Raw genomic sequence first — 20,703 nt, 5'->3', positions numbered from 1 at the left:
AGAAAAACAATATATGATCCACCTACCAGTAAGTTATTTTTTCACTAGAGATAATAAAAATGTTGGCTTATTTTTAAGTTTTAAAGACCCTCTCCCTCACCCATATTTAATAACCAGAAATTTAAACACTCAATTTACAATAGTTATCAGATTATATGTACAATCTTAGCTGTAAATCCTTTACTATGAGTCTGGTACTAAGATAAACATTTTAGCCGTGGTATCTCGTTTCTTAATTCTCCCAACATGTCATAGGGATAGCTGTTATTAACACTATTGTAGACATGGGGAAACAAATGCCCAGAGAATTTAAGTGATTTGTCCAGGATCAGATAGCTGTAAATGTCAGAGTCAATATTTCAATTATGAACTTCCTGATATTGGAGCCTGTGTTTTTAATTATTACAAAGGATGAAAAGCAAGAACAGACACTCTGCATAATCTATGGTAAACCCCCTTCTTGTTTATTTACAAAAAGTGTGGTGGACAGGGGTTACAGTGCTTACCTCATGCGATGAACATTTTTAGAGAAAGTTCCCAAAGGAAACTTCAGGATTTGAAAATCACACTTAGTTTCTAAATCTTTTTTCCCCATATAATACCTAATTTAATTCTACCTCCCAATATAATGCATGTTAAAAACAAAAACAAACAAACAAACAAACAAAAAAAACAAAGAAAAGTGCTCACACCAATAATGCACTCACTCACCTGTAGATAAGGAGATCTTTTCTAGTAGAAATGTGAATAGCATTGCTGTAGACGTAAGTTCTTTGTTTCAAAAATGCATTATTATACAAAAAATTAAAAAGAAAAGTAAAAATTAATCTTTATTGGTCCTGAAAAAGCCCTCAACTGGGATGTACCAAAGGACTAGTATATTTTCACTTGGCTGCAAATTCACCGCACTGTCACCTTTGTGAAGCCCCTGCCTCAAGGCATTTTATCCCAAACAATCAAATAGGAATTCTGCTGCTCATATCTCTTAGCTTTATTATTCTTAGGAAATCTTACAAAAAGATCATAACTTGGCCAAAGCATTAGCAGTTATGTAAATCTACCTGTAACCTCTTCCCGTAAATAGTGGTTTAATCTATTCTCATTCACTCGTTCATATATAGTAATCATCTAATGCAGATTATAATATGGAAGATTTACTACCTGTACTTCAGAGCTTTCACAGTATCTCAGAAAGACAGAACTGGCCTTAAAACCAGGTTTCACTGCTTCCTTCTAGCATGATTTCAGACAAATTACTTACCCTCCTAGATCCTCAGTTACCTTATTGACTTTGGGTAATAAAAGTATTCTTCAATAAGTGAATTCTCTGTGAATGATGATCATTGTAATTCTTATTGGAATTTTCTCAGATAGAAGACTCTGGTAAAGTTAACTAACTTTTCTTTGTCTCAGTTTTCTCATTTGTTAAAACTATCATATCAGGGGGAAACTAAATTGAGTTCATATGTGAAAATGGTGTCTGGTACATAGTGAACATTTATTAAGAGTTATTATAACTTATTTTTATTAAAAAGTAAAGTTCACATGTATGCATGCATTATTGATGTTTGCAATAAGGAGTACTTCATGAGGTGAGTAAAAAATTTTCTTAAAGGAAACTCGAACTGAATTGTCTGTAAATTACCAAGGGGTGAGCTTTTCTTCAAAATATTAAGAACATATAAAACTAGGAAAGCCTTCTTGAATGTAGATGTGAACGATCACACAACATGATGGAGTTAACAGCCACAATTCAGAAGCAATTTTTCCTGGGTTCGTGCAATTTATATTCCTTTTTTCCCTTCTTTTCCATCTTGGGGGTTAGTAGGAGACAATCCCTCATGGGGTTCCAGTCAGCTGTCAACTCTGAAATATGAATTTTTTCCATTTATGTTTTGAGTTGTTGATGGGCAAAAAATTTCCTAAACTTTTTCATCTTGAAAAAGGACTCTTTGGTCACTCTCTCATAATTCAGAAAAAAGATATATAGAATGTGAGTGTGTGTGTGTGTGTGTGTGTGTGTGTGTGTGTGTGTGTCTGTGTAAACACTGGAGATTATGTGTATGATTTTGCTGGCAACTTTTTGAAAAATTTCACAAAAAAGCACACACAATCCTCTTATGTCATGTCAATGCTTATAAATTAGGTAACATTGTTACGTTTGTGTTTGCATATACATGATGAGTTTCTATTTTCATGTACAATTCAAACTTTTATGCTCTTTTTTCTGAGAGTTTTAAATGAATTTCAACATATTTACTTCATATGTCTGCCTCAACTTTCTGCTTAACAAAATGCCTTGTATATAGAAGAGAGCTAATAAATACTTGCTGAAAACCAAGTCACGAAGAAGGTTTCTTGGACACATGTTGCTTGAGGTAATAAGGAAAAGAAGCAAACTGATTTAGCAGACATCCAATTCAAGTCAGGCACCTACCACATCCCTGGTAATGAGTTAAGTGCTCCAGGTAGAGGTGATGGATACAAATGTCAGAGTCCCAGCACTTTTTCTGGGTGGTAGGACCAGGTGAGCTTTCATGATTTGCAAGATAAGCCTGAGTTGGAAGAGTAGAATGAGGGTAAGGTTTGCTAATATACTGTAATCTATGCTACAAGTCAAAGAATGACCAAAAGCCAGATAAAAAGGAACAAATATTAGATAGGAGTTAAAAAAATATGAATTACAGGACAAGTTCAATCACTAAGATTCGTCACCTGGCAGAAGGTGGTTCACCCTCTTTAAGATGTATGCATCTGTAAAACTAGGGGTTTTATTTTTTAATATCTACCTTGAGCAAGAGTTTCTCCTGCCCTCTAACAGTAGAAGCTGAAACAGTTTAATACGGGAGGAGTTTTTTGTTTTCGTTGTCTGGTAGTGCATCCCAAAATTGTATGGCTAAAAACCACAATTCTTTGGAATGAATGGACTCAGCTGGGCAGTTCTTCTGCTCCGTGTAAGCCTGGCTAGTGCTACACTTGTCTAGGGGATTAACTGGGTTCAACCTCCCAAGATGGCCCATTCACATGGTTGGAATTTGATGCTGAGTATTGGCTGGGAGCTCAGCTGGAGCTGTCAACCAGCCTATCCTTATGGCTTGGCTTCTCACAGCATGGCAGCTAGATTCTAAGATGGAGGGTCCAAACATAAGAATTCCAATAGGGAGAAAGTGAAGGCCGCCAGTCACATTAAAGTCTGGGCATTGAATGACACCATATCACCTCTGCCACATTTTAGAAGTTGAGCAGTCACAGACTTAGTCAGATCCAAGAAGGAGAGGAATAAACTTTAACTCTCACTAGGGAGAGAGACAAAGAAGTTGTGGACATCTTTAAGTCACCTATATTTTGCTTTATGCCTATAAATTACTTATATTCTATTCACTTACAAAGCAAACTCTCTCTCTCTTCCAGACCTCCATCTCATTCTGTAATTTGACATGTCTCCAAGAGTAGGATCTTGTCATCTTATTGAGGTTCAGACTTTTGGGATATGGTTCCTCTCAACGTGAGACCCAATGAACTAAAGAGAAAAATCTGACCCCCAGTACCTGACTTTGAATGAGTTGCGATAAGGTAGGGACAGGAGAACCACAGTTCAAACTGTGAACACTCTTCAGGGACAGGAGGAGTGTCAATGTGTAGTGTTTGCTGATTTCTATGGTGTACATATTCCAACTGTGGCCAATTTCAATGTTTCAACATGCTGTCAACTAGCTTGAAAAATTCTTCAGAATTTAACTATTGGCTCTTGCCTACCTCTGTGCCCCATTCAAGAAAAGTGGGCTAGGAAATAAGAGACATATCAGTGGTTCACAGTAATTCTGAAATCAAGCTGGGTACATGTTGGCAATTATTTTATTAGTGTGGTTCTTCATGGCTCTTGGTTGTACTCTCAGGGCTACTGGTTCTGCCCTTTACATGATCCTTCTCAACTATAATAAATGTCCTATGTTTGCATCTAATTAGCATCTTCAGCCTTCTTCTTGCACATAAAAAAGTTTGATATGAAAAAATCTCTTTACATTTTAAACTGTCTCTCTACCTTTAATTTCAAGCTTATTTTTAAAAAACCTTTAAAAATTGTGCTTTTATTATGTGTCAACTTATAATTCACTCCATAAACAAAAGTCTAGATTAACCTATTAACCAAAAATCTGAAGCCAGCAATCATTTTGAGACTGGCCCCTTCTTACCTTGGATTGGGAGTCAGAATACTGTGGAACAATACCATGAAGATTCTTAGAACCCTTCATTTCTAGCATGAATGGTCTAAGCTAAGGGACCTTCAAAGTATTAGAAGACTCATTGTCTGGCTGAGATGCACTGCCTTAAAACTTTCTAACATCCTGAGAAAGAGTCTAAAACATTCAGGGTGACTGGCTGGCTGTCAGTAGAGCATGTGACTCTTGATCTTAGGGTCGTGAGTTCAAGCCCCACATTGGGCACGGAGCCTACTTTAAAAAAAATAAAAATGAAAAATAAAAGATGCACCATTGAGACTTTATATTGAGACTGCATAGTACCCTGGGTTTGGTCTTTGCCCTAAGGACATTTTTTCTCTACTTTGGGAGTCTTTTTCTGGGAGTGACAAGGGGGTGGGGGTGGGGAATCACTTATTTTTGAACCTAGCAAGCTCTAGTTCAAAATATTTCTCTAGATTCTACCTAAAAACTCAATAATCCCTTCCGCAATTCATCTCTCTATATCTGGACATTATCACATGTAGCTGAAAGAAATTAGTGTCGCCTTTAGCATTATTCTACCTCTAAATACTCTCAGCTAGATCCACAGATTCGTTAAGTATGTGTTATACTTTATATTCTATCTTAGCTGATAGTGTTGCCAAGTTTTCACTACTAATTACATGGATAACCATTTTCTCAGACTCAAATATAAATTTTTTCCCTGACCTTCCTATCTTCCTTAAGGATTTCCTTGAAGCACTCTGTGACATTCTGCCTACCATTTAGTTCCAAAACCAGTGCCATATACTCATATATTTTTTTAAAACAGCATCATGCCTCCAGGTACTAAGTTCTATTTCAGTTACCTGGTTTGGTTATCTGGTTTATTTGGTTGCTGAAAATTATTGGCTTAAAACAAGAACCATTTTAGGGGTGCCCGGGTGGCTCAGTCAGTTGAGCATCTGACTTCGGCTCAGGTCATGATCTCATGGTTCATGAGTTCGAGCTCTGCATCAGGCTCTCTGCTGTCAGTGCAGAGCCCACTTTGGATCCTCTGTCCCTCTCTCTCTGTCCCTCCTCCACTTGGGCTCTCTCTCAAAAATAAATAAAACACATTAAAAAAAACATTTTATTATCTTTTATGATTATTTGGATTGCCTGGGCTCAGCTAAATGGTTTTCTGTTTCATGTGATGGTGACTGGAGCGATGGTCATCTGGAAGCTTGATTTGACTAGCATTCTAAAGATGGCCCACTCACATGGCTGGCATTTGATACTTACTGGCTGTTGACCATGAGCTCAACTGGGCTATTGTGGTAATGCATGGACACTCTCTGTGGTTTGGGCTTCTCCTACCATAACAGCTGGGATGCAGAAGAAAGCATGTCAAGTAAGTGTTTTAAAAGGTAAGAAGAAAACACTTCCTGACCTCTTAAAGGGTAGGGTAGGCCTTCTTCTTCATTCTTGTGGCAAGTGGTCATGGGGCAAGCACAGTTACAATGCAAGGGAGAATAAACTCCAATTCTCAAAGGAAGCATGACAAAGAACTTTTGGCCATCTTTAATCCAACAGAGACTTTATCCTGTTTCACAGGACAAAAATATTTCAGGCAACCAGAGAGAATAACTTTGTTTCCACCATTTTTGATAGTTTTCTGACTGTAACTTGTTCTTTGTTTTTTGATTGTTACACCATCAAAGTGGGGACATCTCTCATTCTGGAGAGATTATACCTTATAAAACCCCCACTTCAGATGATTAGGGACTACTGTCTGAGTGTATTCTCAGATCACCCTCCCTTATGGTGTCCACATTGGATAAGAACTGCATTCTCCATTATTCACTATTGTCACTCATACAGCTAGCTCTCTTCATCTGCACGCAGAAGAGAGTGTCTCAGACTCAGGATGCCTAGATGTTAGAGCTGGGTCAGCTATTTTCCAAGTGACCTTGGGCAAACCAGTAAATGCTCCTCCATTTTCTCATTTATGATTTGTTGATAAAAATAAAACAAAATAATTCTCCATTATAATGAGAAAATGAATTGTGTTTCATAAAGCGTATTGCATTTGTGTGAAGGATGACAACTCACCCACTTGGAATCCTTCTGCTGAACCCTCTGGGGGTACAGCTTGTGCTTGCATGGAATGTTGCTCTGGCTGCTTGAAGTCAGCCAGCTGACACTGACTGGACCATTGAAAAAGAGGCCTCTGTCCACAGCTACTACATGCACTACCGCCTTTGGGAAGAAGGCCATACACCAGTGGGGTCCCCATCTGCTTCAGGCAGCGAGCCAGCCAGCTACAACCTGTCAACCAACCATCTCCTAGCCCAGTTGGTCTCTTTATATTACACCCCAAACCTCAGTAATTTCAATCTGTTTTTTTGATTGTTTAGATACTTGGCTACAGGATACCAAATCATCAGTTTGACTAATTTGAGCACTGGATTCACCAGGTGTTCTGGGCCTACATAGGCAAGTGGTTTGTACAGAGAGTACTGGGTTTTCCCTTGGGGTCTTTGGAAAGATAACAAAAGATTTCTGTAATACATGCCATTATTGCTTAAAAGCCTTAATACCACCACAACTGCTGGAACCTGGAAAATAGAATTACCTTTACACACAGAAAGAGGTACTCCACTCCCAAGTTAAAAATATCATCTCTTTGTCCCACATTTTCTTTCCTTGGCCTCGTCACTTTGCTTGAAATTATCTTAAAAAGTACACTTTGGGGAGAGAGCCAAAGCATTAAGAGACTCTTAAAAACTGAGAACAAACTGAGGGTTGATGGGGGGTGGGAGGGTGGGTGATGGGTATTGAGGAGGGCACCTTTTGGGATGAGCACTGGGTGTTGTATGGAAACCAATCTGACAATAAATTTCATATATTGAAAAAAAAATAAAGTGCAAATTAAAATTCAAAAAAAAGTACACTTTGTAAATTGTAGGCCAAAACAAAATTCCCAGTTTGACCCAAGATGGTAAATCATCATTAGCTAGCAATATGGTTGAATGAATTGATTATTAGTTAAGCAGTGGCCTTCTAGTGGAGTCCTGAAGAAATAGAACAGAAAATAATGTGATGGTATCATAAAGGATGGGATAAAGGAACATGACAGTTTTTACATGACTGACAGAACAAAATACTTAAATACAAAGGGAGATAAGAACACTAGCCACTGGGTAAAATAGGAAAACACAAGCCAGCGAAGCAAAGGCAGTTGGGAAAAAGCATTTATTCCAAAGCTGTATGGAAAGACTTTAACTAAGGAGATATAATACATAGGTGTGAGCTATCTGAAATTACTTGAGAAATAGCAGTGGCTGAATGCACCAGATTGTTCATTGCTAATTTCTGTGTTTGCTAACATCTACCATACTTTTCTCAGGCAATTTGATTGCAACAGATTGCAAAAAGAAAAAAAAAAGCCACAATACTTCGGATCATCTTCAATTAAGAAGTTGAGGACCCACAAACGTATGGCCAACTAATTTTTGACAAAGCAGGAAAGAATATTGAATGGAATAAATACAGTCTCTTCAGCAAGTGATGCTGGGAAAACTGGACAGCAACATGCAGAAAAATGAACCTGGACCACTTTCTTACACCATATACAAAAATAAACTTAAAATGGATGAAAGACCTAAACATAAGACAGGAAACCATCAAAATCCTAGAGGAGAAATCAGGCAAAAACCTCTTTGAACTCAGCTGCAGCAACTTCTTACTCAACATGTCTCTGGAGGCAAGGGAAACCAAAGCAAAAATCAACTATCACAACGAAGGAAACAATCAGCAAAAATAAAAGGCAACCAACAGAATGGGAGAAGATATTTGCAAATAACATATCAGATATTAGTATCCAAAATCTATAGAGAAGTTATCAAACTCAACACCGAAAAGACAAATAATCCAGTGAAAAAATGGGCAAAAGACATGAATAGACACTTCTCCAAGGAAGACACCCAGATGGCCAACCAACACATGAAAAAAAATGCTCAACATCACTCATCATCAGAGAAATACAAATCAAAACCACAATGAGATATCACCTCACAACTGTCAGAATGGCTAACATTAACAACTCAGGCAACAACATATGTTGGCAAGGATGCGGAGAAAGAGGATCTCTTTTGCATTGTTGGTGGGAATGCAAGCTGGTGCAGCCACTCTGGAAAACAGTAAGCAACTACATGGATGGAACTAGAAGGTATTACACTAAGCAAAATTAGCCAGAGAAAGACAAATATCATATGACTTCACTCATATGAGGACTTTAAGACACAAAACAGATGAACATAAGGGAAGGGAAGCAAAAATAATATAAAAACAGAGAGGGGGACAAAACATAAGAGACTTAAATATAGAGAGCAAACAGAAGGTTGCTGGAGGGGGAATAAGTTAAATGGATAAGGGGCTTAAGGAATCTACTCTTGAAATCATTGTTGCACCATGTGTTAACTAACTTGGAGGTAAATTATAAAAAATAAATACATGGTAGGAAAAAAAAAGAAGTGAAGTTGATTTCTCCACCCTTTGAATCTAGGCTGCCCTTGTGACTGGCTTTGACCAACAGAACATGGAGGAAGAGATGGAGTGGCACTTAGAAGCCTAGGTTTTAAGAAGTCTTACAGCTTTTACTTCTGTTGTTCTTGTAACTTGCTATCAGCGTGCAAATAAACCCAAGCCGACTGGCTAGAAAATGACAGACATGGAACCCAAGTGTTCCTGACACCTCCATCTGACAACCAGTCAAGGCCTGGGGACAAAGCTGCCTATTTAAACAGCATTCACCACAGATGCATGAGTGAACCCAGCCAGGAACAGCAGAAGAACCACCGAGTTAGTCTAGCCTAAATTGCCAAAACATAGAATCATGAGCTAATTAAGTGTGTGCTGTTTTAAGGCACTAAGTTACACAGTAGTTTATTACGTACCAACTGCTAACTGACTGACACAACAAAAATAAATCTGATTTTGAAGTTATTCATAATGTATGGGGGTCACTTGATCTTTCCTCCAGGAAACATATGAACTGTGTTTTCAACTTCTGAGTGGAATGTAGAGGAAAAGTTGGGTATAGTCTTCCAAAAGCTTGATGTGCCTAGGCTAATTTCATTATTTGCTCAGAGCTCTGGTTTCTGGCACTCTGGTTTCTTTGAAAAGAGAATTATAAGGAGGTGATGAACGACAGTGATGTTATTACCTTGCGCACGTAACATTCACATCTTCAAGCTGTAACCCAATGTAGTGAAAATAATAATGAGATTACCAGGTGCTGAGGCAATAACAATAACCTAACAATGGTAGTAATGATAAAAATAAGAAAATAAGCTTTCATTGTTGAGTATGTTCTCATAACAAGGATTTCAACAGTCCACTCTCATTTTACCATCGTAGTAACAAGGCAATCCTTATTTTATAGATGAGGAAACTAAGTCTCTGAAAGTCAAAGTGACTTTTCCAGGATCACAAGAGTAAATAATGGAAGAGTTAGGACTTGCATCCACCTTTCCAAGGCTCTCAAAATCCTGTTCTTAACTATTTACTTACTCAACAAATAATAAATGAGTGCCTATGATAAGTCAGGTACTCTTCCAAGAGGGGAAACAGTGAGACCCAATGTCTTTGATTTCACGATGTTTATATGTGATCAGGGAACATGAAAAATGACCAATAAGCAAATAAATAATTTATACTAGTGATAAGTGCTTTGAAGAAAATAAATATGATAATATGATAGACAAACTTCAGATTTGGTGGTTGTGGATGCCACTGACATACAGAGGACAGGAAAGAATAGCCATGAAATATCTGAAAGAAGAGGATTCTAGTAAAAGGTAAGAGTTTAACACAGGCCATAGGACTGTAATAACATTGGATTATTTCAGGGACAGAGAGTGGGGCTGAACCACAATGAGGAAAACAAAGAATGAGTAAGAGACACTGAAAAGATAATCAGTGGCTTGATTTTTAAGGGATATTATAATCTATTTCCAGATCATGGTAAGCAGGTTAGATTATATTGTAATTATATATATCTAATATATATATCATATATATATTAGATATATAATATATATAATTATAATGGAAATAGTTGAAAGATTTTGAGTAGGTAAGCTATATAATCTGGTGTATTTTGAAAACATCACACTGGCTTCTGTGTGGAGAATGAATTTTATGGGAAAAAAAGTATAAACATTAAGACCAATAAGGAGAATTAAAACAGATCCCAAGAAATGATGATAGGTTCAGGCAATAATAGTGGAGATAAAAAGAAGTAAGTGAATTTGGAATATTATGTTAAATATTAAGTTGATAGAATGATGGGGTTCAAAGGAGAGGAAAAATCTAGGATGACTTTTAGATTTTAGGGTCAGAAGATCACACACTAAAATGAGAAAGTTTGCATAAGAGCAAGTTGTGAATTGGACAAAGGCTTACACTTTCTTTTTTGATAATTCACGGTATTTCGTACCCAAGGAAAACATTTAGAAAGACATTTTATATGGGAGTGTGATGGTTGAAGAATTCAGTGCCAGAAATAAAAAACTGGTGGTAATTAAAGATGGTAGTTAAAACCATGAGATTGTATTACTGGACAAGTTCACCAAGGGTAAGAGTTCAGAGATGGCCAGATTAATCCATTGGCCATGCCAAAAATTAGAGATCAGTCTGAGAAAGAATGACCAACAAAGGTAACTGAGAAAGCGAAGCTAGTGAGGTAGGATGAAAACCAGGAGAGTATGTTGTATAAGAATCCAAGATGAAAAGAAAAAAAGTCTTTACAACAGAGAAAATGGCCAACTGTTTTGAATGGTTCTAAGAATCCGAATAACAGAAAAATAAGTGACCATTTAATGTAGCAGCTTGGGAGTAAGTGATGAACATACTATTTCAGAGTGTTGCTGGTGATAAAAGCCTAACTAGGGATGAATTTAGGAGGGAACAGAGGGGGAAATACAGGGATTAATACTCTTCTCCCTGCCCTATGTTGGTAGGGAAAGAATGTATTTTGGAGAATATGGTCTTTCACTAGCTATCTAATTATACTTGACTTGGTTAGAAATGTCCTAGAGAAATGGATAACAGAAAGATATAATAGTAGTATATTGCTGAAATAGAGATATTGCAGTGATGCTCAAATTTTATTAAATTAATTTTATATAATCTCATTATAGGAAAACTGTGCAGCTCTTGAATCTCAAAGGGACCCAATGATGTGTAAGCAAGTAGCTAGAATACAAATTAACCTTTAGGATAGGATAAGTTGCTTTTAACAGGAACAGTTTAATGGAGAAAGTCAATATTCATAAGACTTGAAAAGAAAAAGACAACTTACACTTGGGTAAGTGAGAGAGAAAGAGGAGTGGGAGGGTCATCCAGTATAGCTAACGCATAAGTGGGTAAGGTTTAAAGAGCTTTATTAAAGTCAACGCATGTAAGATCTAGGTCCTATGAAATGTATGGTAATGTAAATGGGGAGCCAGGAAAGAGTATTTAAAAGAGAAAATCCATTATTAGTACATGTGAGATGATTTGGAGGAGAGAGTGGAGGTGGGCAGACCTTCAGTAGGAGGCCACTGAAATAGACCAGATGAGAGGTAACAATGTATGAACTAGGGCACCAAAAATAGGAAAGAACAGGGAGGAGTTTCAAAGATGTTGTAGGGGTTGGGGGGAAGCCCACTGCTGTAGGCTCCCAGCAATCCAGTCCTGTGGTCATCTGTGGTGGGTCAGATTATCACTCTACAGTGCACAAATCCGTGATCTGGGGATTACACCTGGTTGAAATGGATGAATGATGAGGAGGATGAACTTAGCGAGCTATAATGAGAGACAGATGTAGGGAGAGCTCATTGAGAGTCCTCTGCAGCAGGCAAACTGCAGCATGTGATGGCTTACGCCTGAGGGCTTGCTTGGCTCTCACTGAAGCCATCATGGAGGATTTTGCTTACCTCTGGCCATCTGCTCCAGCCCAGAGTATCCTCTCCTTTACCATCCAGAGTCTCAGGATGTTTTCCCAAGCAATAACAGTAGGAGAAGTAGGAAGGAGAGAAAGGAAGAGCTATCTCCCTCAGAGATGGTTCTCAGACTTAGCTCCTTATGGAGGGTGGTGGTGGATTCATGTACTCATGATTAGCAACACTTGGTTACAGCATATAAAAAGCACTGCTGTTCTGATTGAAGCATGGGTAAAAGCCTAAAATACCAGTCATCTTGGCTGGCCCTACTAGGGCCTCCTAAGAGCCTTTACTGGATTGTTGGGGAGCGCAGTCAGAAATCCATCGATCCATCATCCTCATTTTTCATGCCGGGGGACTGAAAGTCAGACAGATTAAGTGACTTGTACAAGGCCCCATAGAATTTCAGTGGAATAATGATGCCTAAAATCAAGTCAGGATCCTGTGTTGCTGTTGCTGTAGTTATTTTCACAGTAAATTAATTCTATCCAGAATTAAAGGCTCTCTGCTTTCTTGTGGTTTCTTGCTCATTCTATTAAGCATGTATTTTTATTCTGGTGTTTTGATATCTGGCACCTTGCTGACCTTGGGTAAACATCTCCTCTCAGGGTTAGCCAACTGTCTTGTTTGAGAGCCAACAACTCATCTATGACCATGCCTTTCCATATGCAAACTGTGGAGTACCCCTGTCTTCATACACACGTTCTCTATCTGACTCTTACGCACCAAGCCAATATTCCTCTTCCTTAATTATCCCAAGTCCAGGTACCAGAAAACTCAGGACAGCCCCTATACCACAGAGCTGGGTGAAATTATTCAGACTTGCCAACCCTAAACCTGCGTTCCCTGTCTCACCTGTTCTTTTGCATGAAAACCAAAATAAAGGCTTTTGCTAATGTTGTTTGTTTATTTTTCCCATTGCCTCTACCTCCTGGCCAATCCTGGTGCTTCTCCATGTGGCCCTGCATGGCATGGAGTGCCCCCACCTCTTGAAAACTGTAAATAACAAAATATTTTCAGTGACTGTCATCTCCTGGTCTGTTGGTCTCACAATACCTGAATAATAATGAAACCTATGTTTTATGTATGTATGTATGTATGTATGTATGTATGTATTTATAATTTTAGAGAGAGAAAGCACACACAAGCAGGGGAGAGGGATAGAGGGAGGGAGGGAGCGAGAGAGAAAGAGAGAGAGAGAGAGAGAGGAGAGAGAGATTGAGAGAGAGAATCTTAAGCAGGCTCCATACTCAGCATGGAGCCCAACATGGACCCTGGGATCATGATCTGAGCCAAAATCAACAGTCGGATGCTCAACTGACTAGGCCACCCAGGTGCCCCAATAAAACCTACATTTTAAAGCACCTATGCCTCTATCTCTGCTCCTCTTTGTCTCATATATCTATCCCACCACAGTGTGAGCCCCTAAGAAGGGGGAGAATATTCTATCTTACTTTGTAGCCTCCATTTGCCTGGCACAAAGAAGAAACACCTAATACATATATGCTGAAATCATGCATGTGTATTTGTAACTGGTGATAAGAAATTTACTACATAGCAAAAACCACTAGGCATGACCAATGTTCTCAATGAGCTTGTTGTTGAAACTTGCATGGGAAAAATAAGACATGCATCCAGGCAACTAATATAAAAACTTAGGATGTATTACGTCAAAATAAAGGCTCAGATAAGATTCATTCACATTTGCCAGGAAACAAAATTACTACAAGAAAGTAGACTTTAAGAAGCAGAAGGAGGTGTTAATATGCAGAGAAGAGGGTGAGGCATTTCAGTTGGCAAGTATGACATAAATAAAGTCATAAATGTAGAGAAACAATGGAACATTTAATTACTCTGCTTTAAACACTTCAACTTCGTAACATTTCCTTTAGGAAAATATCCAAATGCATTAGTGTGACTTAGAAGACTCTCTTCTGCTTTCTTCCTCTGACCTTCACTTACTCCTCTGAGAGGCTGTTCATATTCTCCAAGTCCAAACTTCTCCACCTTCTTTGGCAGCCCTACAGTCCTCATGTCTCTCAACAATAAAATTTACAATATTTTATAATAATGTCCAAGTGTCTATAGTTCTTATTAGATTCCAAGCTCCAGGAAGGGTGTGTGTGGGAGGAAAGGTACTAGTCTTGCATTATTTATTGCTGTATCCACATCTTTACCACATAGTGAATATTCAGTAAGTATTGACAAATAAGCTGATTGGTAAAAAAGGAAGAAGGGAGTTTTCCCAATGTGGCTGGAGCCAGAATGGTATGGATCAGCTGTGAGGTGATCATAAAATCTATTACCTCACCTGTGATACTCTTAAGGCAGAAAGAGGGTACAATTACTAACTCTACTGTGACAATGGGGATAAATCAGACTTTCCTGGCAAACCAGGGTTTTAAATTACAGCTTGTCTCAACTATTTTACGTGGTCAGCCTGTTTAATGCAAAATTACACAGGAGACAAAGGAGACAACCTTAAAGATAACTCTCCAGGGGTCCATCATTGATGCTTCCTCCACTGTCTTCATCATTTACCTTGTGAAAGGTTGGAAGACTTCAACCTTGAATATAAAAAGTTGCTACGGAGTCTAAGATAAATTGAAATTAATAATAATAAAATCTTCACGGTGCCTGGGTGACTCAGTCCATCAGGCCTCTGACTCATAATTTCAGCTCAGGCCATGATCTCACAATTCATGGGATCAAGCCCTGCATTGGGCTCTGTGTGGACAGTGTGGAGCCTGCTTGGGATTCTCTCTTTCTCTCTCTGCTCCTCCCCCCCATTTGGTTGCTCTCTCTCAAAATAAAAATAAACATTTAAAATAATAATAACAATAATAATAATAAAACCATCAACAAAGCAAAAGGCAACCCACTGAATGGGAGAAGATATTTGCAAATGATATATCCAATAGAGGGCTACTATCTAAAATATACAAAGAACTCTACAACTCAACATCAAAACACACACACACACAGACGATCCAATTAAAAATTGGCAAAGGACCTGAACAGACATTTTTCCAAAGATGACACGGATGGCCAACAGACACATGAAAACATGTTCAGCATCATTCATCGTCAGGGAAATGCAAATCAAAATTACAATGAGATACCCCCTCATACTTTTCAGAATTGCTAGTACCAAAAAGACAAGAAATAACAAGAGTTGGTGAAGATATGGAGAAAAGGGGGCCATCAAGCATTGCTGGTGGGAATATAAATTGGTGTAGCCACTCTGCTGTAATTATATATATATATATATATATATATATTCCATATATATATATATATATATATATATATATATATATATGGGTATATATATGGAATATTACTCAGCCAGCCATAAAAAAGAGTAAAATCTTGCCATTTGTGACAACACAGATGGGCCTAGAGGTTATTATGTTATGTGAAATAAATCAGACAGGAAAAGACAAATACTATATGATTTCACTTATATGTGGAATCTAAGAAAGAAAGAAATAAACAAAAAACAGAAATATACTCATAAATACAGAGAACAACCTGGTGGTGGCCAGAATGCAGGTGGATGGGGAGATGGTAATGGGGATTAAGAAGTACAAACTTCCAGTTCTAAAATAAGTAAGTCATGGCAATGAAAGTACAGCATAGGGAATATAATCAAGAATATTGCAGTAGCTTTGTATGGTGACAGATGGTAACTGCACTTACCATCCTAAGCATTTTGTAATGTATATAATTGTCAAATCACTATGCTCTACACCTCAAACTAATATAATATTGTATGTCAACTGTACTTCAATAAAAATAATACTATACTTCATTAGTTTTTGACTGATACATTGCAAAGTACTCCAAACTTGGTAACTTCAAACAAAACACAAAACAAAACACACAAACAAAACATTCCTTACTCAGAATGTCACCAGAACTCAAGATATCAACTAAGGCTGAGGTTGTCATTTGGGGTTTTTTGCCCTCTTGCAGGCATGCTGGGTGTTGGCAAAATTCCTTTGTTTATGGTGACAGGATAGAGGTCCCGTTTTCCTGTTAGCTATAGACTGAGGACCACTCTTCACACGTAAGCCTGGTCCCAGATCTTTGCCATCTGGTTCCCCCATAAGTAGCTCACAAGATTGATATCTGCTTTCTTCTAGGTCAGCCAAACACATCTCTCTGGCTTTCATTTCTACAACCAAACATACAAAACTCTTTTAAAGAGGTTATCTGATTCTGGCAGGTACACCCAGGATAAACTTCCTCTTGCCATATAATGACAGGAATGTTGTCATATTCACAGCTTCCATCCATACATAAATGGATTATACAAAGATGTGGATCATCTTAGAATTCTGCCCACTGTATGTGTCATTTTTGGAATAGCTAGGAACATAAGGCAGGGACTATGATAAACACTGTATATACATTAATTTATTTAAAAAAACATGATCACTATATGAAGTAGATCTTTTTTTGAGAGAGAGAGAGAGAATGCATGAGTGGGGGAGAGGGATGGGGAGAAGAGAGAGAAGAGAGAGAGAGGGAGGGAGAGGGGGAGGAGAGAGGGGGAGAGGAAGAGAGAGAGAGAGAGAGAGAGAGAGAGAGAGAGAATATCTTAAGCAGACTCAAGGCTCAGCACAGAGCCCGACATGGGACTCAAACTCATGAACCATGAGATCATGACCTGAACCAAAATCAAGAGTCAGACACTTAACCAACTAAGCCACCCAGGTGCCCAAGGTAGATTTTTCTGTCCTTCCTTAAACCAGAAAAACATCCCTGAAACTTAGAAAGTATAGTTGATGCTGTGGTACTATCCTTCATTCTTGCTTCAGAATTGAAACCCTATTTCCCCAACTGCTGAGAGGGGCTCTTAGCTGAGTCCCCCTTCAGGAAGTGTCATTGGCCAAAGAGAACGACCCCACTCAAGGCCATGTACCATCCCCAAGGATAGCTTACATCCGGTGGCTGTAATCTACAGGCTGTGAAGCACCCCCTTCCCAAACCTCACCCCAGCTTCCAGACAGGACAATACTGATATGCAATTCTAACTCACAATACTGATATGCGATTCTCACAGTACTGGCTGGTGTTTTTGTTGCAAAAACCTTGCAATCTGACTTCTCTTTCTTCCCAACCCTTCTTCCCTCAACCTTCATTGATGTTGTTTCCAGCAGCACTCCCAGCAAATCTGAAACATGCCAGTCTCCAAGTCTCGGTCCATTTCAACCTGATCTAGTATAGGGAGATGCAAAACAATATCCCAGTTTACAGAGAGAGTAAAAGCTAGACCCAATATTTGAACCCAGGTTCTAAATCTCTATGATACACTGACTTGACCACCCCTCATTGGTCACTTAGACATCACAAATGGAGATTTCAGAAAATGAGCATGCCTGTTTCCCCTGAAATCTGAGGTCAATTTTGGCATCAAAGATAGTTCTGCACAAATAAGAAATAAAAGATTTTTTCACTTTCTTATTGGAGTCAAGATACATAATGAACTTGTATATTTCTTGCAATGTTACCAATTCAAATAATTTTAAGAGTTGGGCAAGAAATAATAGGTCTTCAAAGCCCACTCACTTTTTAAACTGGAACTGCATCACACAATGTCACTGCTTGAATGCCTGCATTAATAGAAAACTCAAGCTTTGAGGTTACCATGGTCCATGTTCCAGGTCAGTGACAGCAGAGTTCCAGGGGCAAATTAGGTGTTCAATAAATATACCTGTTAAATACATGAATCATTAAGCGTCACTCAAGACTTTCTGAATAGGAATCTCCAGTGTAAAGTGCCATGTATATATTTTAACCAAGTCCTTCCAGATGATTCAGATGCAGACTTGGGTTTCAGCAGAATTACTGACATCATTAGATTAATTTATTGTGACAAAATATGTGTGTCACATTTACCGTTTAACCATTTTAACTCAAAAAAATGTATTGTGGTAAAATACGCATAAATTGTTTAACCATTTAAAATATACACTTCAGTAGAATTAAGTGTATCCCAGATATAATACAGTCATCATGACTATCTGGTTCCAGAGTTGGTCATCAGCTCAAAAGGAAACTTGTAACTATTAAGCAGCCATTGTCCATTTCCTCCCTGCTGCCACCCCCCTCACCACCACCAGCCCCTGCCCAACTCTTGAGTTCTTTATTACATTGATCTATCCAAGTCAGTTCAACTCTTGGTAATGTTTATATTTCTCATTTATCTCCTGAGTCTAACCATATCAGACTAAACTTACCCATACAGTATGATTTAGAGGCTATACATATGATGATTCTTCTCCTCCTGGTCTGTTTCTATTTGCCTAAATCCCCTTTAAATTGTGCAGGAGAATCTCCTTCCTGGAGTCTGACATTATACTTCTTTAATTTAGTTCTAAATTGTTTTAGTTTTGAGAGAGGCTATTTTATACTTCTGATACATATTGAACTTGACAACTAATTTTTCATATGTGCTACTGGTAAGTCTCATTTCCTTATGTGTAAAGATGTTTGAGGAATCTAAATTCAGGTCTTTACATTCATCCTTTTAAAATTTGTTTAAAGCACTTTTTTTTCCAACTAACTGAGATATTTTGAGATCTGACTTTACAATTTAATTATTAGCCTGATTCAAGGGAGTTTCAACTGTTATCATCAGGTTATATCTTTTGGGGCCTCTGACAAGATTAAAGAATGTATACAATGTGCTGAATTTTACGAGTCTTGAGAAGCCTCAAACAATGCTTTAAGATATCCAACTTCTATTCAGTAATTCACAATATTTACTTAGAACCTAACATATGCAAAGCATGGCAATTGTATAGTCTGCAGTACTGTTGCAGATTAGGAAAATATAGTTCCTTCTTGTTCTTATCAGTGGGAGATGCTGAACTTCTACCATGGCCACCCAAAGATGTCCTTCCTACCTACCTACCCTAATTCCTGGAACCTGCAATGAGTTGACAAATCACTCCCATGATTATGTTGTGTGATACGGCACAGTGGACCTTAAAATGGGGAGATTATCCTGGGCTTGCTGGGTAGGCTCACTGTAATCATATAAATCCCTAAAAGCAAAGAACTTGCTCCTGGTGGTAGGAGAGGAGGAGTCAGAGAGATTTGAAGTGTGAGAAAGAATCATTGTGCGGTTGCTGGTTTGAATATAGGAGAGGGACCATGTGAGAAAGAATGTGGGCAAACTTGAGGAGCAGAAAGTGGACTCTGGCTTATAGCCAGCAAGGAATTAGGGACTTCAGTCCAACCAGTTCAAGGAAATAAGTTCTTCCAGCAATGTGAATGAGCTTTGAGACAGTTTTTATCTGGAGGCTCTGGGGAGGAATCTGAGTCCAATCGATACCTTGACATTAGTCTTGTCAGATCTGGAGCAGGGAACGCAGCCAAGCCCACCTGGACTCTTGACCAACAGAAACTGTGCAATAGTAATGGTGTTGTTCAAAGCCTCTAAGTTTGTGGTTGTTATGTAGCAATAGAAAAGTAATACAGGGGCGCCTGGGTGGCGCAGTCGGTTAAGCGTCCGACTTCAGCCAGGTCACGATCTCGCGGTCCGTGAGTTCGAGCCCCGCGTCAGGCTCTGGGCTGATGGCTCGGAGCCTGGAGCCTGTTTCCGATTCTGTGTCTCCCTCTCTCTCTGCCCCTCCCCCGTTCATGCTCTGTCTCTCTCTGTCCCAAAAATAAATAAAAAACGTTGAAAAAAAAAAAAAAAAAAAAGAAAAGTAATACAGTCATAGTTTAGTTAGGAAACATTAATTCATTTAGTCAAGCAGACAAATACAAACAAACAAAAACAAATAAAATGGCTAAGATGTCAAATAAGGGAATCCAAATCAACCTAAAGATTCCAGGAACAGGAAGTCACTATCACTTCTTGGGCTAGCAGTACAATAGGAGGAGGTGAAATTGCCAGAGACAGAGTTGGAAGGATGGTAGGATCAAGCCAGTGGGAGCTGGAACCACAGAGGAGATGAGGACATTTGGGGAGACACTCAAAGAGGAGGGGACCACCCAGAAGTTTCCCCTTCTTCTGCTCTCTAATTGTCCATTAATTCTTCTCATTGGCTAATCTACAGAGGGCCAATGAGCAAGGGCTCCTGTAAAATGTCATAATGTTGTTCCCTGTGATTCAGAACACAGAAAGAGAAGGGAAAGAAATGGCTTTGAGAGCAACAGTCAAAAACCAGCACAGTTTCCAGCCTAGTGTTTTTTGCTTATTGTTTCATTTTATAATTTTTTAAATATAACTTATTGTCAAGTTAGCTAACATACAGTGTATATACAGTGTGCTCTTGGTTTCGGGGGTAGATTCCTGTGATTCATCGCTTACACACAACACCCAGTGCTCATCCCAACAAGTGCCCTCCTCAATGCCCACCACCCATTTTCCCCTTCCCCTCTTCCCCACATCCCCCATCAACCCTCAATTTGTTCTCTGTATTCAAGATTCTCTTATGGGTTTGCCTCCCTCTTTGTTTAAAACTATTTTTCCCCTACCCTTCCCCACGGTCTTCTGTTAAGTTTCTCAAGTCTGGTATTTACAGCCTGGC

The sequence above is a fragment of the Panthera tigris genome, chromosome D4, assembly GCF_018350195.1.
Source record: "Panthera tigris isolate Pti1 chromosome D4, P.tigris_Pti1_mat1.1, whole genome shotgun sequence".
Classification (NCBI taxonomy): Eukaryota; Metazoa; Chordata; class Mammalia; order Carnivora; family Felidae; genus Panthera; species Panthera tigris.
The sequence above is the reverse complement of the archived record's forward strand: the minus strand, read 5'-3'. Positions refer to the sequence as shown.